Source organism: Pristis pectinata, chromosome 34 (genome assembly GCF_009764475.1).
Source record: "Pristis pectinata isolate sPriPec2 chromosome 34, sPriPec2.1.pri, whole genome shotgun sequence".
NCBI classification, from domain to species: Eukaryota; Metazoa; Chordata; class Chondrichthyes; order Rhinopristiformes; family Pristidae; genus Pristis; species Pristis pectinata.
Genome location: NC_067438.1, coordinates 19335909 through 19361374, shown reverse-complemented (window position 1 = coordinate 19361374; position 25466 = coordinate 19335909). Strand labels below are relative to the sequence as shown.

The window sequence follows — 25466 nt, the reverse complement described above, 5'->3', positions numbered from 1 at the left end:
TTGATTTTCAGTGAAGAGAGGTTTCACAATGTTACCAGTGAAACAAATGGCTGCAGATTCTGGAATCTGGAGGAAACCTCTATGTTGCTGGAGGAAATCAACAAGCCAGGCAGCATCCGTGGAGAAATGCAGGCAGTCCGTGTTTGTCAGAATATTCCTTCAGAACGTTTCCGCCTGGTTTCAAACCAGCGGCCTTTCCCGTGGTAAGCGAACATGATAATCACTGCACTACAGAAACACTGTCGGACGATTCCTGTAGACCACGGCAGCAGGTCTGGACAAACCAATGCGCAACGCACACTGCCAGATGGTTGTGTGCTACTGCGACATGAGCTTGACGGCTGAATATCTGGAAAAAAAAGTTCTCTGCAGCAATAAAGGATTGAATCCATCGGACCATTCCTGCTGATCCCAACACCCCGACATAATCCTGCCGCTAAAGAACATGGCTTCCGCTGAATCAAGTCAAGGGATGTGAACTGCACAACACATTTCACAGTCCCGCTGTGGTCTACAGCCTTCCTTCCTGTGTGTGACAGACGGAAGGAGAGAGGTGTAAATCTGAATGACAAAAAGGAAACAGTAACAGAAAGAAACTGATAACAATGACGTCTGCTCAGGGGTCTGTGGGAGAGAAACGGAGAGAGAGACGATGAGTGGATGAGTTAGAAGGAGACGTGGCAGGAAACAGACAGCGAGATCATGAAGGCGGTGATCGTGTTTCATGCTGTGTTCTCCTCCGTCCGGCCCTTCGTCCGGCCTCCGGTAGGATTGAAGGGTCGATCGGGTGTTTTCAAACAAATATCGCATTCATTGTTTATTTTCAGCAATATCTTTGGGCAGCTGAGGTCAAGGTGAATGGCAACGGCAGGAAAACACACTCTCCTCACGGCAGTAGTCAAAATGGTGTTCCTACCCAGGGTCGAACTGGGGACCTTTCGTGTGTGAGGTGAACGTGATAACCGCCGCACGACAGAAAGCGTTGAACACTTTCGCATTTACACGAAGGACTTTCACTGAACGTTGGCGTGGGAAGAGGCAGATTTTGGAATGTTTCCTCCGTGTTCAAAATGCCCATCAGCTGGTGAATAAATGGGCTCGTCCGGGAATTGAATCCGGGACCTCTCGCATATTATGCACTTCAACACCCGAAGCGAGAATCATACCACTAGACCAACGAGCCCACATCCGGCTATAACATCACAATTGCACAATGAAATAGTTCAAATTTAGTTGTTGAAAGCCCGCTGTCATTTTTGTTGCTGAATGTGGCAATCCGATGGAGATGAACAAGGAAAGAATGAACAAGAGGAGGAAGAATATTCTAAACTGACCATCACCAGAAATGTTCACGAATTCGAATCCACTTGTTCACAGGAATAAGAGAAGAAACTTCAGAGAAAATGGAAGCAGAGAAGATGGAACATAGAGGAAGAGAATAAGAGAACATCAACCTTTGAAACAGAATTCTTATTATGATATAACCCTGTAACAAATCTGAAGAACATCGAGAAATGCAAGTTGAATCTTTGTTAAGGATCTTCTTATTTCCGTCTTACGATTCTCACACTGAGAAGAAGCAACAACCTGAATGGAGTTCATTGCTGCTGCGCTCTGTGTTATTCGAGGATGACCAGGCAATTTCGGAGAAACTAATTCTGAGAAAACAATTCGCGCACTGGAATGTTTTCTCTTTATAAAGAGAGGCCGGTACTGTTATCCCGGAATAACTCGCACACAACTTGATAACATCGTACATCAGAAAGAAAGTGAGGGAGAACTGAAACACGGGTGCACTTTTAATTGCGGATGGGATGTGAGTGGTGAGGACAGCTTGTGTTTTTCACATTCAACAAACAGAGAAAGTCGTTGATCCCAGGGAACATTACACGATTAAACTTCATTGAAAGCTCTGGATCAGGCACGCAAGCCCAGTGCGATCAAAATGCTATTAATGAACGGAGTTACTCAAATCTCCCGTCCTGGGAACGGTTCAGAGGTGGAAGGCTTTATATCCAGACCTAATTGAGAACCAAAGGTACACGGTCTTTACCTGCGTCATTCGCGGAGAAATAAGTTCATAAAGGTGAACAAATTCGATCAATCAGCTGCCTCCTTCGCTGGAAGCGTTTTCATGCCGGTTGCTTCCTGTTACCTGGTGTCTCGTTAAACCTGTATCGTTAAACAGAAAAATGAACAATTGGTTTCAAACCCCTTCCCACTTAAGGGGTTTGAAAACTTGGCCCATTGATTCGATTGTTCATCTTATTTGACATCTGAGGACGTGTTCTGAATGGGTGGTGAGATCACACAGAAAGACCGAAGTGTGGCAGTCAGGTTGCGGGACAGGGTTTGTGGAATGTGAGATTGGATGCGAGGAAGTGTTCAGTGAATCAGGCGGAATAGGCAGTGTTGAGAATATCTTCCTGGATCCGGTGACACAATGATGGGAAGTGGGCGGAGCAGAGAATCTGAAGAAATGAGTAGAATCTGAAACAATTCCCTCGTCAGAAGACGAACAAGTGCAGTGAATGAAAGTTGAAACTCATAACTACAGCAATAGGACCTGGCTTCAACTACCGGCAGAGCCTTTCACTTATGGGGTGAATTGACGTGCGATGAAAGCGAGTTCCATGCAAGCACTGCCATTCACGCACCTGCAAACATAAACCAAAATGCCGCAAAAAGGATGAGAAGAAATAAATCATTCGTCAAAACCTCTACAGTTCTGGCGGTGTATCCGGAGAGAGAAAGAGGGATAGAGATTTCAACAGGTGACATTTGCGATTGCTTTGTTTTCCGTCTCCTTGCGTTTTCCGCTGTATTTTTGTTCTGGCTGATAATCGTTTGCAAAAAGCAGGAGTCTTCTGCTTTGCGACCTTGCCATGGTTCTGCTGGCAAACTATTTCACACCAAGTTACACAGTACTTTTCGACTCTAACGCCGACTATTTCGCTGTGTCTTTCAAGACACGGGATACGCTGCCTTACGGATATGAGTTAAAATTTATAAATGCATCCAAATGCTTCGTATAAATATGGGGGACGCTTCTGACACGTGGACAACCTCCTCATTAACTCACCACTCTTCGGTAGCCTCGCAGTGCCACGGTTCACCCAAGGACCAATGCAGGATCATCGTCACGGTGAACTGTGATGTATAGATTTTGTTCTGCAGAACATTTACCGATGTATTTTAATCGTGCAACATAAAACCCTAGTGGAAAAGAAGGAATAGGTATACGCCCAACAGAAATCGTGGGTTTCGAACCCACACCTCAATGGAGAATGGAGAAATAGTCCTGCACCTTCGATCGCTCGGCCAAACCACAACACAGCAAAGCTTTTCTTTCCACTCATTAAACAATTGCGCTTATCGTTTGAGTATGTTAATCTTGGAAGTTTTGAAACTCTTTATCCTTGATCCTGTGTTTGAGGCTTGATGCGTTTTCCCTATTTCCAACCCATTCAATATTTCTTCAAAGTAGACCGGAGAGAGCAGTGGTAAACGGTTTTCACGTCAGACGGCAGGGTGGCAGATCATTGGGATATCCAGACGCCAGTGCAGGGACGCTAATTGCCATGAATATTATTAGTTTCGACTTGGGTCTGCAGGGATAAAATTACATATGTTCAGCGAATACAAAGTAGTGAACTCACCTTCCCATTTACCTGTTTTGTTAAATTCGGCGAAGTTTGGACATGTACACCAAGAGGTCCATAAAGTGGCCTCTCAATGTTCTTCGTCCAGATAAAGTAATACCAGCTTCTGGAGCATAACATTGCAAATGAAATCACTGACTGACATTTGCCATGATTCTGGAAAATCTCTGCTGAACCGTCTCTGGGATATTCACAATGGTCCCAAACTGCGCCAACAAATATGTGAACAAACGTCCAATATTGGCCGAAACACATCTCATGAGGACTTCATGATTCAATACCCTTTGCCCACCGTTGCATTCTCATTAATCCGCAAAATACAGAACGCAACAGAAACTGCTCCGTCAGCACTCTTCTGTCGAGTGCCTTCTGAGTCGGGGATTTTCATGGAAATAATTAATGAAGATTATTTATGAAGTGTTTATGCGGGGTTTAGGTGCCAGGTAATCTGGGAATTTTGTATTCTGCAGCAACAGATTTCGATGAAGATAATTGCTATTGTTTCCTGAAGTGCAGACGATGCATCAACATGAATAAGGACACGCACATCAGTCATTTAATAACATCGCGTGTGATTACATCATCTGATGAACTCTGCATTCCCGTCCTTCGTTTCTTCCACCGATCACATCCGAGCTTCTCACATTATTCCCACACCACCCACTAACCCGGATTCACCTGTTACCCGCCAGCTCGTGCTCCTACGCCACACCTTCTCTTTGATTCTGGCTTCTGCCCTCTTCCTTTCCAGTCCTTGACGAAGGATCTCGGCCAGAAACGTCGACTGTTCATTTCCCTCCATAGATCATAGATGCTGCCGGATCTGCTGAGTTACCTCAGCGTTTTGTGTGTCTTGCCTCAGATGTCCAGCATCTGCATTCTCTCCTGTGTCCCTTTAACCGATTCCCCTCTTTTTTTTCAGTGTGTATCTCCTCCCGTCTTCACTATATCACTGACTGAATCTCTCACTCATTGAATCGAGGCCTCAGTGTCCTCCGCAAATTCCCCGGACAGTTCCGCGGAAGACGATGCTCTGTGAGAAATACAGTCACCTTGTATCCGTTTTTGGTGAATGACTCGATGATTTCAAACAATGGCCTGGATTTCGAGATTTTCCACACCTTCCGGTGACGTCATCACCCAGACGAATTCTGACATTGTTTATCATTGTAACGAGTGCGGGAAAAACACCGACTCTGGTGGGAGTCGAACCCACAACCTCTGATTTGCTTGATCACGTGTCAGTAGAAGTCCAGCATGCTATCCATTGCGCCACAGAGCCACTGTCACTCGCTTTGGTGCATACAGATAAAGCTATTGAAGAGCAAATCGAAAATTGTCAAAGGTGAACTCTCATGAAGTCACAGAACACCACTACTCAGAAACAGGCCACTTGGCCAATCTAGTCCAAGCTGGCCTTGTTTTATGCTCAGTCCCATCTAAGTGCACACGGAGACAGGCCTCCAGACAATTGTCATTCATGTAGCTATGCAATCTAGTCCTTTATGTTACAATTGAACCCACATCTACCACTTCCGCTGGCAGTTCATTCCACATTCGCACCACCCGCTGAGTGAAGTCGTCCCGCTCATAGTCCCCTTAAATATTTCACTTTTCACCACGAACCTATGACCTCTATTTCCAGTCTCACTCAACCAGTCTGCATGCTTTCACCCTGTCTTTACCCTACATAATTTGGTGCACTTCCATGAGATACCCCTCCCCCCACCATTCTCCTGCGCTCCAGGATATAAAGTCCTGACCTGTTCAATCGTTCCCTGTAATTAGGTCCTCACTCCTGGCAACACCCGTCTAAATTTGCATTGCACTCTCGAAAGCTTATTGGTATGTTTCCTGTCGGTAGGTGACCAGAACTGCACACAATGCTCCAAATTCGGCCTCACCAACATCTTGAACAACCTCAACATAACATCCCAGCTCCTGTACTCAGTGCCCTGATTTACGAAGGCCAAAGTGCCAAAAGCTCTTTTTACGGACCTATCTACCTGTGATGCAACTTTCAAAGAATTTTCGACCTGTAGTCCCAGGTCCATTTGTTCAACCGCACGCCTGAGAGCCTTACCATTCACTATGTAAGTCTGACACAGGTTTGTGCTCCCAAAGTGCGTCACCTCAAACTTGTCTGCATTAAATTCGATTTGCCATTTTACAGCCCATTTTGCCAGTTGGTCCTGGTCACTTTACAAGCTTTGGTAGCATCCTAGCTACCAAAGCTCGAACTCTCATCCTAGCTCTCCAGGGCGCCCCCAGTATTGGTGTCCTCCGCAGAAGCTGATCCAGTTTACGACTTTATTATCTAAATCATTAATATGGATGATAAACAAAATCGGCCCAGCACTTATCCCTGCGACACGTCACTAGTCACGGGCCTCAAATCAGAGAGCCAACCATCTGCTGCCACTTTCTGGCTTCTCCCGCAATGCCAACGTTTAATCCTATTGGCTACTTCATCCTGAATGCCAAGCGACTTCACCTTCTGGACTAGAATCCTATGCGGGATCTTGTCAACGGTCTTGCTGAAGTCAATGCAGACAACATCCACCTCCTATCCCTAATCAACCTTCGAGGTAACCTCCTCAGAAAACTGCATAAAATTGGTTAAACATGACCTGTCGCGCACAAAGCAATTTTGACTACCCTTATAAGGCGCTGTCTATCCAAATACTTATATATCCTGTCCCTCTGAATACCTTCCAATAATTTATGCACGACGGACGTCAGGCTCACCGGCCTATAATTTCCCGGCTTATTCATAGAGCCTTTCTTAAACAACAAAACCACTTTCGCTGTCCTCCAGTCCTCAGGCACCTCACTCATGGCTAAGAACGTTTAAAACGTCTCTGAAGGGGCCGCGACAATTTCTGCACGACCCTGCCACAAGGTCTGAGGGGACACAGTGGGGATTTATCCACCTCACTCTCCTCAAGACAGCAAGCACGTCCCCGTCCGCTCTCGTTCGTTCTGGCACTAATGAAACGACAACATCATTCCCACAGTTCCCATCCGTTTGCAGCACCAGATTTCACAACTACTTCTCGTAAACAATTGGGCGGAAAGAAGTGCACCGAACATTTTTCAGTCTGGTCAGAGAGACTCGTATGCTTTTCTCCCCCTCTGGAAGGCGTCGTGGTGAACATCTCCAGAACCAGTAGACTTTCGGGGAAGAGCCCGTGAGCAGTTGTCAACGTGACGTCGCCGTCAGCACACCGCTGCCTTCTGCACTCTGACGGCAGAATTCGGGAGTCCTTTCAAAATCTGCAATTGAAATCAATTTCAGAAGAAACCCCAGAATGTGTCACTGTTAATAGTCCCCTGTCTCTGAGTCACAGTGTTTCTCCTTTTCCTTATAAAAACGCAGTTAAGATCTCTGACTGGATGAAGATTCTCAAATCGTTCCCTGAAACAGGCTTCCTGATGCAATATTTTTTTTCAGTTGAAAGACGGAAATGGACGGAAAATGCCATGAAGCGCAGACAAGCTGCTGACATTCCGTGATAATGGATGGAGATACCAGACTATTGAACAGTGATTGAAATAGAAAGATGTCGTAGAAAGCAGGTAATTAAATTTACTTGGCTGTGGCTGCATTAAGTGGGATTAGGAAAGAGTAAAACACAGAGTATAAGGATGTCGAAGAAAAGAAGAATTAACCTGTCTTCTCTGGGAGAGAAAATAACTGACAACTACTGGATTGCGAGCAAAATGGTCGATGAAATGCTTCTCAAGCCTAGGGTAGAAAGAATACGCCCTGAGCGGTCCTTTAAATCGCAGCGACATTCAATAGTAAAACAGCTTTTCATTACAAGTAAAGCGGCTCAGTGTCAGGTAAATTCCACGTTATTCATTGTGCACCCGAGCCCAGACATCAGATCCGTGTTCAGTCCTGATCTGTTACTGCCCGGGTGGAATGTGAAGTTCGACCTGTGACTCTGCAGGTTTACTGCAGGATCACCGGTTTCCTCCCATGTCTAAAATACGTATTGGCCGCCGTAAAAGGTCCCAAGTGTGGAGGCAACTGATGGATTCTGGGGATAATAGAAAGGAATGTGATGAGAATATATAAAGCTTGATGTAGATGGTTGATAAAAGATTTTGCAGACTTGACTGCCCGAAAGTTCTGTTTCCGCATTCTATCCCTCTGTGGTCCCATGACTCCACGGCTCGAAACCCGATCAGGATGAATGATGTTCCTGCATCACATTTTGTTTTGTCAGCATCGCCGTCTTTGGGAAAACATCTCAGAAAAACCAGGAGGATCCATCACACAATGAACCAACATCATCAGTATAAATAACGACAGAAATCACAATTCTTGAGCAATTCCCATGACAATTCTTATCGTTAACGTTGACATTTTTTAAATAAACTGTAAAGTAGATATAGTCCTGATCAAATGTGGAATTGTGCTGAAATAAAAGTAAAAAAAGAGATATGATCTCTCGAGGGAGAGGAAATTAAAGTTTCAGAACTATCAGTGGTCATCGACACATGGAAACTTTCTGTCTTTGACCAACAGAGCAATTCGGCATGCCCTGGTTTCCTTTCAACGACATGCAACAGCAATGTATCTGTTTTTTCACATTTCATTCCTTGGATTGTGTGAGGCTATGGAACTTCCGTTTGAATATTCATGCAGAGTGAGAGCTTGAAATGGAGATTTTCTGTTTCAGTACCCCCAGAAGTGTTGAATGTCGGGGAGAAAATCTGAGCTCACCGTCCCTGGGTGGGCTCGAACAACCAACCTTTCGGTTAGCAGACGAACCCGCTGGCCGATTGCTCCATGGAGACAGCGGATGCCGATGTTCATCGACAGACAATGCAACGGTGCAGCGAAACAACTCAAGAAACTAAATTTCGTTCTCCATTCTGTGTTTTCCCTGCGAATCGACTGCACGAGGTTTCGAGAGCTTTACATCGCTTTCTAATTGATTGATTATAATTAAATATAATTAACTAATTAATTTCTAATTGAAAGATTGGACATTTTCAGTGGGATGGGGTCTGAAGGAATATTAGAATTTACAAGGTAACACCTTCGTGGGACACGCAGTTTTCTTAAATTTACGACTTGGTAACATTTCATTTTAGAGAACGATTTCCTGACATTCCAAACACCACTGTAATGCCCCTTTCAGTCTTTCCCCTCTTGCCTTGACCGTATGCTCCCCGGTTTCAAAATATCCTACCCAGGGAAAAACGGACATTGAAAATCCATCTTATTTATGCCCCTGATGATTTTATAAACCTCAATAAGGTCGGTATTAGGCCACCTTTGCTCCAGGGGAAAATCCCCAGCCTACCCAATCCCCCTTTGTGACCTAAGCTGTCCAGTCACGGGAAACATCCGTGTGAGTATTTTCCGCACACTTTCCATGTCAATGACAGCTTCCCTGCAGCGAGGCGACCGGATTTCCGCACAATTCTCCACGTGCGGTCTCATCAACTTCTTGTTCAGCTCTAAGACGACGTCCCACCACTTTTGCACAGTGTCCTGACTGATGAAAACAAGGTTGCCAAACATCGTTCATATCAGCCTGTCTGCATGGGTCACCAGATTCCAGAAACTATATACTTGTAATCCGAGATCTCTCTGTCCTGCCACACTGCACAGGCCTTCCCATTTGCTGTGTATGTCTACCCCTGGTGTTACATCCCAACATTCTGCACTCCGCAGTTGTCAGAGTCAAATTCCGTCTGCCATCCCTCGGCCATATTCCCAGTTGATCAAGGCCCTGTTGTTATCTCAGATGAACATCCTCATTGTACCACCGATATTCACGTCACCCGCAAAGGGAATAGGTATGCCACCGACATTTTCAGCTGATATGAATATATAAGGGACACCGCACTGGTCCATGCAGAACTTCAATGGTCACATGTCTCCAAGGAAAAACAACAAATCTGCACTACCACGCACTTGTCTCCAACCAGCACACCAAATTATCATCCAATAGGCTATCTCACCCTGGGTTTCATGTGACCCAGCCTTCCTGACGACCCTATCACGGGGGATATTGTCGAAGGCCTTGCTAAAGAGCATGAAGACATCGCTTACTGGCCTGCCCTCGTCAAGACCTTTGGGCATCACTTTAAAATCAAATCCATGAGTTACACTTTCCAACGCAGAAAACAGTGCTGACTATCGCTACTGAGTCCTTCCTTTTCCAAATGCAGGTAAATTCTGTCTCTCTGAATACGGTCAAGTAACCTCCCCATCATAAATCCCTTCACCGGACGACAGTTCCTGGCTTGTCTTTGAAGCCCTTTTTCTGTGAAAACCACCCTTCCGTCTTCCGGCAGATTACACAGGGCTAACGATGATACAGGGTTCTCTGCCAGTTCCCCAGCAATATCTTCTCTGCCTTTCCACAATGTCCTAGGTTACACCTAGCCAGGCCCTGGGGATTTAAACTTCATTATGTGCTTTAAGACTCGCAGTACCTCCTCTGTAACCATGTCGATATGTTTGCAGACATCAGTGTTCTCATTCCGGAATTATAGAGCTCCACGATCCTCTCCATGATAAATACAGACGAAAGACATTCATTTAAAACCTCACCCATCTCCCTTTGGTTCCACACAGGGATCTTCTCACTGATCATTAAATGGACTTAGCCTCTGACTTGTTACTCTTCGCTCTTAATATGCATAGAATATAATAGGGTTCTCCTTGACCTTATGCACCCTTTTTGCCCTCCTGACTTCTCTCCTGAGTGTACTCCTACATTCCTTCTACCTATCAAGCAATCCCAGGTGCTTACATCTGAGATATACTTCATTGATTTCCCTGAGCATTTTCAATGCGCTTCATTAACTGGCGTTCCCTGATTCTGCTAGCCTTCCCCTTCACTCGAACAGGATTTGTGAGCTTGATTTCTTCGTCTGTATCAGTCATCCATCTGTGACATCAGCTTGTTTATTTTCCCTCTGGGACTGGAGCGCATGCCCAGCCTCACTGACTGGACTTGCCTTGCTGTACTGCATTTGTCAACTCCTACCTTCTATCACTGTGGTCTTCTGTCAATGTCTCACATTCTAACTGATCGCATTCACTCATTGACCAGGTAGCCTTGTTTAGAGCCTATCCCCGAGGTCAAAGTTCACATGTAGGGTCTCTACCTGAAATGGTGTCTAACCCTTGGCCTCCACAGATGCTGCTTGACCCGATCCAGCAGTTTGTTTTTTCCGCATGGTCACCCCGGTGTCACTCTGGCGGAGACATCCCACTCCCACACACTTACTGCACAAACTTACGTGGCCGCATTTTCTGTTCTGTGGACGGATCTCTGTCCCGTAACACTGATTCCGTTTCTCTTGCCGCAGGTCCGGCTGATCAGCTGAGCATTTCCAGTATGTTTGGTGTTTGTCACTGTGGTCGCGCGGACAGGCAACGCGATGTTGGTCAGCGGAGCGTCAGTGGGTGCGTCACACCGGATTCAGAGGGTTTGACAGTGCACGAAGCGCACAGATCAAGTGTGAGGCTGTGGTCGTATAGTGGTCAGTACTCTGCGTTGTGGCCGTAGAAACCTCGGTTCGAATCCGAGTCACGGCAGATCGTCGTTTATACATTTGGCATTCAACGCTCTCCTTTTGCTGAATTACCGGCCGGCGTTTCTCCCAGTGTGTTTATTTTTGCTCTGCCACAACCAGCTTTCCTCTCGACACATGAAGTGAGTCGCCGAATTTCGAGCTGGATCTTTCTGACAGATCAGCAGAGACGAGAATGTAGCGGGCGCTCTGGGTATTTATAATCAATAAAACAACACGGATCGCCGCCCGGGCCCCGGGACTTCAAGAGGCAGAACCAGCCGGACTGCCCCAGCAGCAGCACAGATTCTCCGCACTCTGATCCATCCAGAGCCGGCGGAGAGCTGCCGTTCCCCGCAGCAGGCGTGCCTGGGAGCCGTGTGCCGCTGACTCTCTTTATTGAGCGAGTCAATGTCGGTGCCGCTCAAACACTGATTAAGGACCAGTCCCTTCACAGACTAGCTCCGTTCAACATTTTTGGAGGGAGTCAGTGCCGACCATTCAGAATTCGTTCTGTTTCTCGCGCTGATGATGTAAAGTGCTCAGTCCTGCGGACTGCAAAGCCACTTGGATTGGACTGGGCCCAAATATCCTCAAAGTGGATGTCAATGAGGATGTGTAACATCAAAGAACGGGACCGAAACAGAAGACGAATGGCATTGTCAGTCGCAGTTCAGGGTAACGGAAAAAAGCAGAATATTTATTTATTCATCCGTCTGACTCGTTCTATCTCTCTCTGTTACCGAGTGCAGAAATCCATCCCCAGCCAACTCATCAACTCCCGGTAACCAGTGAACTTCAAGTAATTGCCGGAATCGGAGATTTTATGAGGTCCCGGCGTGTCCTTGAGTCCTGGTCTGTCGCTGGGTCCCAGTTGTTTATACACGTCTAACCTCCAAACTTCTCCTGTGAGAGTTGGACCAGTGCTAATTCGTCTGTCCTCAGAACTTCCTGTGCTGTTCACTGTCCAGTAAATGTTGGTAATCCCCCAATCCTGTTCCCCAGTTCCCGCTATCATCAGTTGGCACACCCACCCCTTGCCCTCCCACCGCTACTTCTTACAGAAGCGTAGATTTCGTCACTGACTCGGTTTTGAATGTATCCGGATATCTTGAGGGAGAGTATTGATGCTCACTTGCTGCGTGTGAAAAATAGAAAGACAGAGTTGTTGATTTCTCAGAGACTGGAAGGAATCAGTGGGGCAGTGAGATTAACAACGAGAGAAGCAGGGAAAGAAGCGGATCGAAGGACTGCAACGATGGGCGGATTAGGGAAGCGGAACAGAAAAGTGAGAGTGAAAGAGAGTGAACGTGAGAGCAAAATTGAGAGAACGTGAGAGAGAGAGAGGAGTGTAGATGGAGCGATGGGGAATTTGTTTGTGAGAGAAGACTTTAAGGTGACAAAATGCAGAATCAGTTGGAACACGAGCAGGCCGTTCGTCCCGTTGAGCTCGCTCCTCCGTTCGACAAGATCCTGTCTGGTCGATTTCAAGACAGTTTTCTGCCTTTTCCCTTGTTCACTGCTTCCTTCCATTTGCAGAATTCCAACCGTCTCTGTGTTAAGTAATATTATTGACCGAGCCTTCACAGCTGTCGCATGGGATAATTCACTTGAATCGAGATATTTGTCCTTCCATCAGTCCAAAATAACTGTCCCCTTCAGAACGTGAGAGAATAAAACGCTGAGCGGGAGACAAACCGACGAAGAGTGAAGCAGTTCATGGGAAAACATACAGAGAGAGAGAGAGAGAGAGAGAGAGAGAGAGAGAGAGAGAGAGAGAGAGAGAGAGAGAGAGAGCAAACACGATGGGAGGTAAATTGGTTTCACACCAGTTGTGCGAAATTCCACTGAATCAAGGGTTCCTGACTTCAGAGCAGAACATCCTCCCCGCTGTTTCCAAGGCGAATGAGAACGGCAAGAAGACGCATTCGCCTCACTACCTGGTGCCGCATCCAAAATCCTGTTTCTGCCCAGGATCGAACTGGGGAGCTTTCTCGTGTGAGGCGAACGTGATAACCGCTACACTACAGCCCAGCGTCTGAAGTTCATGACAGCTGGCCCCCCGTAAACCAGAGCTCTGGGTATCAGTGTAAATAAAGCTGAATAAAAATATTTACTGAGCAAAGTAGATGCTGGAAAACTAAACTATTCGTTATGTTCCTTTTCACCACCTCACACATTTCAAAGCACCCGGAGTTTCCAGACGCCGGGCTGCATTTAAGCTGACTCCCACCTCACGTTGAGAATATCTCGTGTTTGTTTCGCTGCTCTGATCCGCTCCCTCATGACACCGTCAGCGCCAAAGCTGGATACTATGGTGTAACTGTAAACATGTTGGTCTGACGTTCACCGTCCGACACCGGTGGAAACACGATGAAACCTTCCCCCAGCTTCTGCTTCCTCCCAGAACGAACCGGCTTCACTGAAGTCTTGGAGCTCATTTTCTTTTTTAACAATACGTTTATTCACTTAAAGCACTACAAAAAACACCCAACAACAAATACAGTACGTCTAATACAGAAAGAAACTGGGTAAAACTTATACCCGCGCAACACTACGCCCGCCACCGCAACGCTCAAGACTTCATATCAAAATCACACCGGTGTCGTCCACGACACACGCGATCCCCTGACCGGCCCACAGAGCGCGGTACTCGGCCAGGGAGCCCGAGGAGACCACGTGATCCCGTTCCAAAGATACCAGGCGCCCGCACGACAGCGCGGAAGACGGGCAGGCAGGCCGACCGGCCGGAACCCTCGGCCGCCCACCGCCGCGTCCCGTGGATGGCCAGCTTGGTCAGGCCCAGGAGAAAACCCAACAGGAGATCTTCCGCGCGTCCCGCCCGGCGTCGCACCGGGTGCCCGTAATCCAAAGTCGCCCGGCTGAAGTGCAACCAGAACTTAAGCAGCAGCTCCCGCAGATACTCGAAGAGGGGCTGCAACCTCTCGCGCTCCGCGTATGCGTGGTACACAGTCTCCTCTTGGACGCAGAAGTGACAGGCGGCCGGAGTGTCGGTGAACCGGCTCAGAAAACTGTTGCACGGCACCGCCCGGTGCAACACCCTCCACCCCAGGTCCCCGATGTACAACGGGAGAACTCCCGCCTAGAGAGAGCTCCACCGGGGACCCTCCCTTCTTTGAGCTCGTGGAACAGATAGCAGAACTAAAGGGTTGAAGCAGTTGAAGGCTACCAGTCTTCAGTTTGGAAATTCTTTCAGAGGAACATGTGATTTAGGGAGATTCGTCCAATCAGAAGGGCAGGGCTGTTGGAGGAACGGAATGGAGGGAGTGCAGTGCTGCTGCAAGGAAAATACTGAGGACTGCGGCTGCCCCGTGAACAGCAAGTGTCACGTGATTCTGGTGTTAAACCCCTACCCCCTTTCTGTTGCAGACCAATGTTTGTCTGTCAACCAAAATCAGTTGGTTGATCGGAGTTACAGCTAGGCTGCTGTTTCTGGGATCATACTGTGCATTATTTCACACCTGCATTTCGCACATCAGAACAGTGGCAGTGATTTACAGAGTCGATCAAGCATGGGAGGTGCTTCATAATCTGAGGTGATGAAAGGAGATGGCTCACTGTGAGATGTTCCTGTCTCCAAGCTCTCAGTCTCTCGCTGTACCTTGCACCACTTAGTGCTTCCAAATCCCAGAATGGAATAGCTGCAGAATATTGCGGCTGCGCACCAGCGGTCCATGGAGTGGAAGAAGCTGCGGGATGTGTGAGCCTCCTCTCGACCTGCCGGGAACTAAGTTGCGCAGCGGAGCCGGCGGAAGCCTCGCCTGGGAGTTCGGGGAGCAGGATGCCCGCAGCCACCGCCCCAGGGTCCTTCCTCCCGTCCCCACCGCCAGAGAGCCGCCGCTGCGGCTCCCGAATGGCAAGCTCCGGGATCCTCATGGCCGTCCCCGCGGCAACTGTCTGTTCAGTGACGTCGGGTACAAAACCTATTCTCCTGGCCTGAAGGCTGATGGAATATTTGCATTGAGTCGGTCGTTTGCTGCAGGAAAACGCGGTAGTGGGATGACATGTCTGCTGGACAGGCGCATGAAGACGCAAGTGAAGAGGGAGGCAGCGTATGGAGCGGAGCGGAAGCAGAGGCGGACACAAACTGAGAGAGTGAGGCCGGCGCCCACACAGGCAGATGCAGGTCACGACTTCAATGAATACTTCTCACTTATATTCAGTTTGGAGAAAGACAATGCAGCTGAACTATTCCGGGAAGGGGCGGTGGAGTTCCAGGTCAAATTACCATCAAAAGGAGGAGGTGTTTTACGACAGGGCAGGTTCACGCACAGACAGCGGCAAACTTTCACAGGCGGGCACAGGAGAGAGAGGGGGGCAAGCAGGTACAGGCAACGACAAAGGGACGTCACATACATGATTAGACAGGAGCAAGGTCACAGAGACAGAGAAGCATATACTTCTGCAGCAATGAGTTTGGATGTTGATGACTCTTCCTTATGAAGGCTGCTCATATGATATTATGTGACTGTGATGCTGCTGCAAATAAGTTTTTTTTCGTTACCTGTGCACACATGTATTTGCGCATTCTGCATATGACAACAGACCTGACTTTGAGTTTGAAAATTAATGTGAGATCCTGGCAGAGAAAGACACGGGGCGGCTGCTGCAAATGGGATGGCCGGACGTTGTAATTGATAGGCAGTGAGATACAGAGGGGTGAATAACCTGGAGACAGGGAAAGATGAAGAAATTGTGACGAAGTCAGCACGCGTACATGCAGGAACACGCACAGACAGACGCAGGGTCACTCACTGACAGCGCTTGGAATCCACAAATAAAGACAGGGACACGGCCAGACAGAGGCAGGGTCACTCACAGGCAGAGGCAGGGTCACTCACAGGCAGAGGCAGGGTCATTCACTGACAGAGGCAGGAATGCAAAAACAAAGACAGGGACACAGCCAGACAGAGGCAGGGACGCTCATGACCAGAGGCAAGAACACTCAGTGACACATGGAGGAACATGAATTGACAGATGAAATCATGCACAGGTAAGAACTGGATAGAGAGGGAATGGCAGGCAGACACAGGCACGCACAATTTTAGAAATAGTTACGCACAGAGTCAGGGACAGAAGACGCACCTAACAGACAGAGACAGGTACTCTCACCAGAGATGGACAGACAAAATTGCAAACCACAGACACAAATAAATTCTGAAGCTGGCAATCTAAATGCCAGAGGTGGAGCACTTACAAGCAGGGTCATGCCCACAGAGAAACATTCAGGAATATTCAGGAGATGCAGATTCAGACAGAGTCAGAGGCAGGCAGAACTCCAGACGTAGACAGCCACAACACAACATAGAGGCAGGAAATCTCATAGAGAAAGGCAAGGACTCTCCGTGACAGAGGCAGGGAATCTCAGGGACAGAGGCAGGGACACTCAGTGACAGAGGCAGGGACACTAAGTGCACAGGCAGAGACAGTAACTGACCGAGGCAGGGTCACGCAGTGACAGAGGCAGGGACACGCAGTGACAGAGGAAAGATGCTCAGGCAGGCAGGAGAAAGGGAGAGAGACAGAGAGAAATGCAGGCAGGCACAGGCACACTCAATTCTATAAACCGAGTTAGGGGTAGGGGAAGCACCTCACAGACAGAGGTAAGTACGCTTACACATAGACAGACAAACATAATTGCAAACTACGGAATCAAAAACAAATTCAGAGGCTGGCACTCTCTATTTCAGAGGTGAAGCACCTAAAGGCAAGGCCACATCCACTGAAATACACATGCCGGAATATTCAGGGAGCTTCCGATGCAGACACAGTCATATGCAGGCAGAACTCCACACAGGGACAGGTGCAGCACAAGAGAGAGGCATTAACACTGACAGAGACAGGACACTGACAGAGGGAAGAATGCTCAGACGGAGGGGGACGATCACGGACAAAGGAAATCATGCACAGACGGGCATGTGAAAAGGAAAGAGAGGGAAATGCAGTGAGACACAGGCACACATAATTTGAGCGACAGATATACACAGGGTCATCAGAAGCACCCACATACAGGGGCAGGTGAACTGACACACAGATGGAAAATCATAATGGCAAAACACTGCAGTCACAGCCAAATTCTGGCTCCCTGAATGTCTCATGTGGAACACTTAATGCCAGAGTCACGCACACTCAGAGACTCATTCAGAAACATGCAGGCAGCTACAGATGCAGACACAGTCAGAGGCAGGCAGATCTCCACACAGGGGCAGGCACAGCACAAGAGAGGGGCATCAGCAATCACTGACAACGACAGGAACAATCAAATACAGAGACAGGTCACTGCACAGATGGAGACAGGTACACAAGCACAAACTGGTGCATTTCAGAGAGTTAGCCACACCCTCAGGTCAGTTCACAGACAAATAGAGCATGAAAACTCAGGGAGGCAGAAGTCGTGGGAGAGTGAGAGGGGGAGAGGCAGAAAAAACATAAGGAGACACAGGTGCACACGGACACAATCACAGGTACACGTGCACTCAGAAGGAAAGGAGGCTGGGCCTCAAAGAAATATTCTCAATGACAGACTGGCAAACATATGGAGGCAGGTACAGTCACAGACTGAGGCATGTCCACATACAGGCAGTGGAACACACACACACACACACACACACACACACACACACACACACACATTCACACACACATATGGAAAAAGACAAACACACGGGGAAAGAAAGCATGAATGTAGAAAGACAGATAGAAACAGGAAGAAACACAAACAGATGCAGGAACCTTCATCGACAAAGGCAAGTAAAACTGTTGAAAGAAGCAGGGACACGAATGGACAGAGGCAGGTGATCGCTTCAGTGAATACGTCTCATCTGTGCTCACTGCGGTGAAGGATGTTGTTGGAAAATCTAGGGAAGGGGAAAGTGGAATTCTTGTACAAATTCCTGCCACGAAGGAGGAGGCATGGGATGTTCCAGAGGGATTAATGTTTGTGAAATATTCTAGGCTTGATGAGATGGATCCCAGGCTGCTGTGGGAGGCGTGGGAAGAGATTGCCAGGGTCTGACAGAAATGCTCAAATCATCTCTGAAAAAGTACCAGATGTTGGGAGGACATCAAATGTGATATTTTTACTCAAGAAAGGCAGGAGGAATAAACCAGGTCATAACAGGCTGCTGAGATTTACATCTGTGGTGTGAAAGGAATTGGCTTTTTTTTTTGATGGACAGGCTTAATCTGCACCTGTGGAGACAGTAATTCTAAAGGATAGTCTGCATTGGTTTGATCAGGTGAAACGTTGTCTGGCAAATTAGTTGTATATTTGAAGAGTTAACCAGCTGTATTGATCAGGATAATGTGGATCCTGCACTCTTCAAGTAATTCATTGAGGGAATGGAAGAGGTCTCACATGAGATAATGGTTTAGTTTTAAGGAGGCGGCATGAGATGCAGGGCAATTTGTCAAATTTCATTCAGAGCAGGACTTGTGCATGTTGGCAGAAGGTGAGGGAGAGGGTTTTGTTGTGAGGGGAAGTGTATGGTCCATGTTTTAACACAGGGATCTGTTCTGGGCCCCTTGATGCCCCTGACAGACAGTTATGACATGGATATCAAGCTGGCAGTGATGGTTAAGTTCACAGATGACCGGAATGTTTGTGGTGTTTTCAGTGAGGAGGGTAACCTTCACCAACAGAACAATATGGGTGAGTTCGGGATGATAGACAGAGCAGTGGCCGCTATTACCAAAACATATGGGGTTGTGTATTTGGAAGAACGAAAAGCCGTGGAATCACACAGTGAATGGTGGAACATTAGACAGCACTGAGGAACAGAGGGTGTACGTGTCCACGGGTCCCTGGGATCAGCAGTATAAGTGGTTCAATAAGTTGCCTTCATTCGCCAATGCATGAAATGAAAGTGAGAAACAAGAAATGCAGATGGTGGAATCTGGAGCAAAACACAAACTGCTGTCGAATGTTTGGTGTCGAGAACCTGCATGAGGATCTTTGTCCGAAGGGTCTAGACCTGAAGCATCAATCATCCCATCGTCTCCACAAAACTGCTTTATTCACTGAGTTCCTTCATCAGTTTGCTTTATGCACAATAAAATCAAAGAGCAGGGTGGTCAGAGGTCACAATCTTACCCATCCAAATCTGACATAGTGCAAATTGCCAAAGTGCAAATTTCTTACCCTGCATCAGCGAGAGAGGGAGAACAGTCGTGTAACCCTTGGAATTAACAGTGCGATTAAAGTTGTCTGCAGATGTCTCTGAGTTGAACCTCTTTACAAACATTATTCAAAATGGTTTATTCTTTATTGTCAGGGCAGCAACCTGTCTGCACACCATTTACTTTAGCTGTTTGTTTCGCCTGCATGTTTTCTTTCAGGCAGTGACACGTGAACACGTTAATTGCGCGTGTTGTCGGGGAGGTGGGGACATTTGTCACACTCATGCCACGCCATCTGCTTCAAAGAACTCCACAATTAATTTCGGTTCAGCGAGAGGACGTTGACCAGGGTCAGGTGAAGCGCTGATGTCTGGGCTCCACAGCTGGAGGTGACATCACAGCGGAGTCCTTTGCCCCGCCCTCCCCAAGACAGCACCGTCTCTCTCTTCATCTGCGAAGCAGATTCCCCGCCGCGTTGCATTATGGCAGAAAGCAGATGCCATTGGGCTGGCTGGCATGGACTCCATCTCCACAGAATCACTCCGCGCTTCAACCTATTACCGCCCTGAACTCTTCCTACACCGCCTTTACCTGTCATCTCCTATACTCGAAAACAATTCCTTCCGGTGATGTTCCTATTTCCTCCACCCTCCAGGACCCTTGTCCTTCCCCTTCAGTTTCCATTCCCTGAAACACTTCCCCGCCCTTGTTCTCCACCACTGATCATAAGAGCCCTTTCAAAGACGCCTTCTCCGGTAAATCCCTGAACTCCTTACCTTCGCTGAATCACCCACAGGTGACTGACATAAGCTGAACCACTGAAACGCTGATAGAATTCGCCCCTCATATCGCCCCACGCAATGCACCTTCAACCCAGAATTCCTTCCCGCCCCGATTCCTTCGTCACCCAGATCATCACCTCAGTACCTTGTTCTCTCGGCTTCTGAAGGAAAACATGGACCCATCAGATGAGATCACCAATTCTTTCTGTATGTCGTTTTACTTTCTGTTCCACTTTCATTCTGTTCATTTCATTGTTTGACCCTCCTGTCTCTGCCTCTGTCTCTGTCTTTCTCTCTCTCTCCTCTCTCTCTCTCTCTCCTCTCTCTCTCTCTCTCTCTCTCTCTCCCCCCCCCCCCACCCCATCAGCAGTGTATTTTGCGGGGCGTGTAATTTCGTTCAAATGCTTATTATTCAGAAGTTTCCCCGTGTGATATTCCACCCAGAAGCAGCTTGTCCCCCAGTGCTTCGATTCTAAAGGAAGTCAAACAGCGATGTAAAGTTGCTGCAAATGTAATATGTTTTATTTATGGAGGAAGCCGATGATTCTGACACAGTTAATACAGGACTTTGGGGTTATGCGACCTGACCAATCAAACAGAGCCTGTGGCCTTGCAGCAATGACTTTGGTCAGCTTGACCTGGAGGGAGTCAGGCATAGGATTGTTCAAGGCTTTCCTCTGAATCATCGAGACATGAAGACAGATGCATCCCGGCATCATTGTGATCCGTCTTCTTAAACATTGAAGAGTCTGCATGAAATTCCAAAAGAAACAGGAATCATTTGATCGTTTGCTGCATCTCGGGAAAACAAGGAGAAATCATAAAACAGACTCAGACAGTGTTACCGGGATTGACCCTCGATCAGATACGAAAACTAATCAATTCTGGTCTTTATGGCCGTTTCTGGCGCTATCAGCATTCGGAAAGGTGGGTGCGAGGATTTGCCACAAAAATGGAGCACCTGTTCCAGAGATACGATATCAAGGACACAAAACTGATTGAGAACCTGAGCAGTGACTGGAATGATGAACTTCCAGCGGACAGAGACAAGGTGACTCAGGGGACAACAACATGGCAGAGGGAGCACGGTGTGGGTAATGTGATACCGAAGATTTCCAGAGTACAGTGCTGACAGTGTGGGGAATTTTGATGTCCAAACAGGGCCCGTGAATTTGTTCAGGGATAGAGGGAAACGGGGAGAGACCGAGGCACGGTGTGGTGAGAAAGGAAGAACGTGCAAATAGAGAAATGAAGAGGGGGAGTTCGATGGAGGACAGAGTGGAGAGGTGTAAAGCCAGGTTAATTAAGAGGTCGTGGGAGAAGAGGAGGGTTGGAGCGAGGAAGGGCAGAGAGAAGAGTGGAGCAGGAAGGAGAGGAAGGGGACAGTGTTGGGGAAGGAGGAGGGTGGGCGGGGATGGGCGAGGGTGGTGCGGAGCAATCATTATGAACTGGGGAGAGGAAGGTCTAGAATGGTTGGCGAAAGAGAAGTTGCAGGAGAGGGAAGGAATGGCATGACTGTGGGCAAGGTGTGAGATCGAGGGATTGGAAGTGAAGGGAACAGTGTAGCAGCATATAACAATTTCAGCGTGTGAGTGGAAGCGGGAATCAGGGAGGGTGTGGGAAGAGAACGAGTAGGGGGAAGAGGGGAAGTAGGTCCGGGAGGAACATGAGCGGTGGAGGGGAGAAATACTTGGTATGATCAGGAAGGAATGTTTGTGTGTGTTTCAATGTGCAGGATAGGAGGAGACGGATGAAGTTGGGAAGGTGGGGAAGCGTTTGCAATCCGAGGCATGGGCTGTGGTGGGGAGCGGTGTGTGTGAGAGAGGGGGACGGACAGATGGAAGGAAGGAAAGACAAGGAGAGAGAGGGAGCGCCAATGGTTGAGATAGAATTGTGCCTCTGCTGTTCTCGTATCTGCCATTCACACTCCCTCTCCCGCAACCTCACGAATTTCCTTACTTACCCTTCCCTCTCTCAATTCCATCTCTATCTGCACCCTCCTCCTGTCGCTCTCTCTGCTGCGCCTGCAGCTGCTCCCAGCACTTCACGCCGTCTCTTTCAGTCTCAGGCACACCCAGGTTATCAGCAATGGAAGTCAGTGCTATAAGGTAGAACGGCGGAATCGGATCAGCGGCACCGCAGCGTGGAGAGCCGGCAGTGGGGAGAATTGACTCTTTCAGTACTATTCCCCTCACGGAAGCCTTGACTCTCCTCTTTCTCGTAATACCACAAACAATCGGAGCGAAATAATCTGACAGTAGTGGTGCACTTTATAAATCAACCTATCGGCCACGCAGAGATAAGAAAGCCATACAGACGCCTACCTTTTATGATTCTGTTTTGAACAGTGATGTTTGCAGTGATCAGTAGAATTCCAATCATTATCACCAGCGCCTTCATCTTCTTGCACCGAGTTCCTCACAGTCCGGATCAGGAGGCTGGAACAGAAATGTTCTGTGTGTGAAACCCGAACGTTTGCTGCCTTTTTGTATCCACAAGGGGAGGAAGGGAGAAGCAGCCCTCGGGTAAGGCCCATCCTCCTTGTGTGATGTCATCATTTGGCAGCTCCATTGAGGAGACAGGTCTGTGACCCAGGAATCAGCGCTGTGTTTCAGCCACGCCCCAGGACCCAACACAACAGCTCATCAGTATATATGTGTCAGCTGCACAGGATGGATACTTAACCCGTAGGTGCCCACTTGTGTTGTTACCATAGGAGTTCTGAACCTCACTTCCTCTCATCCAAATCTCTGTAAATATGACATCCCCTATTTGATTTATTTTACCGTGAGCCGCTGTAGGGCGGTACTAGGCTGAGAGAACTCCGGCGCTCTGGGTACTGAGCTATCATGGCGTGAGCCAAAGCTCAGACCGCCGAAGTTTCGCCAACTTCCACAGAGCAGCTCATTAACAACATCGGGGCAACTTTAAGCAATCGACACAACGTTTTCTGTGGTTCAGGACTCGGCATTCACAAACTTCTCGATATTGTCAAGTTTTCACGGAGGGGACAATCCGGCTTATCGACTGGGTGCCGACACTTCCCCTCACACTTGAATGTGAGCGCAGAGCAGCTCGCTCTGCATTAACACCGGGACCATTGGTGGGTTTTCTTGTTCCTTGAGGACGGAGCTTTCGGGAAGGGATCGTTAAAAAATCGAGCACTGCGTCTCGAGTAAACATAAATATTGGCATCAAATATGAAAGCTGGCTGATGGCGATCTGGTCAATCTGTACAGAGATGAACAGCAATATCCGGAATTCTTTTTATGTTGCCATTAAAGCCGTCGCATCTACAAATTATTCCCAGCGTTTTCTCTGCTCGGGTTCAGATTTGCACCATTTGCCGGAATTTGAGAGCTGGGCAGGTGGATGTTATTTTGATCTTGACCTCTGCAGATTCTGCATTTTAATTACCTCGCTGTACTGATTTTGCTCAACTTTGCACGAATTTCAGATCAATATCAACCGGGTGGCAGCTGAACTGAATACTTACCATTCCAGCCTGCACATATGCGGACACAACGTTTTAACGAGCAACCGCCTTCTCCTTACATTCACCTGGGCAATAGTTCTAGTTCAATTGAGGACACCAGGAAATAAACTGAATAAATGTCAGTGCCGGTGATGGAGGGCGGATTCATGTGTATCTTCCAATGAAAACTAAACAGCAGTACGGGTGGCCCTGCAAACTCTCATCTCCTCGGCAACTGAAACACTTGAATTCAGGCTCGAATAGATTTGACCAGAAAAAAAAGAAACAAAATGCTGCATGAATAAGAACTGGAGTTTGGTGCAAGTGCTGACTGTACTTGACACACTCGCATGGTCAGACTGACCCCCTGGGAAGGAGGGAGAGTCGAGATTTGATGGCTGAAGTTCAGCAGACCCGGGATAGAGATTCCCTCTGGTCACAGGGGCGGGTCACCAGGGTCTAACTTCAGTTGTAAGGGGGCGCTTCCTGGTTATCTAAGAAAATTACAACATAGTTAACTCAGCATCAAATATGCTGAACGGGATATAAAGTGTGTGTGTACCTGCGCTGTTATTGTGTGAGTGTGAAGATGTATTTGTGAATGTGTGAGTGGGAAGCTGTGTCTGTGATTGTTTATGTCTGTAACTGTGTCTGTGATTGTGTACCTGTGGATCTGTGTCTGTGGTTGAGTATATGTGTCTCTGTGTCTGTGGTTATGTGCATGTGCACCGGTGTCTTTGATTGTGTACGTGTGGACATGTATCTGTTATTGTACTTGTGTGGACTGTGTCACTGTTTTTTTTCTGCCTTTCCCCATCTCACACTCCCATTCCACCTGCCTCTCTGTGTTTTCTGCTCTGTCTGTTTGTGAACTGACATAAGCCTGTGGTTACCTCACTGAATGCAGCAACCTACCGGTGTATGTGTGTGTTTCCCTGTCTCCATTTGTGCATTGAACAGTCTCTGCATTTGATGGTTCCTGTTTCTGTCAGTCAGTGTTTCTGCCATTATCTTGTGGTGTTCCTGTCTGTGTGGAGTTCTGTCTGCCTCTGATTGTGTCTGCATCTGCATCTGCAGGAATATTCCTGAATGTGTCTCTGAGTGGGCATGATCTTCCCTTTAAGAGCTCCACCACAGACATTGATAGTGCCACCCTCTGAAATTGTTTCTGACCTCAATGGTTTTCAATTATGTCTGTCCGTCTGTGTGTGAGTGTACCTGCCACTGTCTGTGGGGTGCTTCCCCTGTCCTTGTCTCAGCGAATACTTGTCCCTCAAATTGTGTGTGCCTGTGTCTGCCTGCCTTCCTCTCTCTTTCTACTTTTCTCGTGCCCACGTGTGCATGATTTCCTCTATCAGTGAGCGTCCCTGCCTCTGTCCCTGGGTGCTCCTCCCTCTGTCTTGTGCTGTGTGTGTCTATGTCTGAATTTCTCCCTGCCTCTGACTGTCTCTGTGTCTGCATCTGCATCTCACGGAACATACCTGAGTGCTTCTCTGAGTGGGTGTGACCCTGCCTTGAAGTGTTTCACCTCTGATATTGAGAGTGTCAGCTTCTTAATTTGCTTACTTTCCCCTCAAATTGTGTGTGCCTGTGCATGTCTGCCTTTCTCTCTCTCCCTTCCGTGCACATGATTGTGTATGATTTCATCTGCCTGGTAGTGTTCCTGCCTGTGTCAGTGAGAGTCCCTGCCAGTGACAGTAAATGACCCTGCCTCTGTCAGTGAGCTTCCCAGCCTCAGTCAGTGTCAGCGCCCACCTTTGTCAGTGTGCGTCCTAGCCTCTGTCAGCATGACTCCCTGCCTCTATCAGCATACACCCCTGCCTCTGTCAGCGTGTGCCCCCGCATCAGTGAGTGTGAATC

The 25466-nt window shown here is 47.9% G+C and overlaps 1 non-coding gene across 1 annotated transcript; it reads right to left on the bottom strand.

Moving 5' to 3' along the window:
* Positions 1–1094: 1094 nt before the first annotated feature.
* Positions 1095–1183, bottom strand: trnap-cgg (transfer RNA proline (anticodon CGG)). The gene is given in 2 exon segments: positions 1095–1130; positions 1148–1183. It is a non-coding gene; the product is annotated as a tRNA-Pro (tRNA).
* Positions 1184–25466: the final 24283 nt, after the last annotated feature.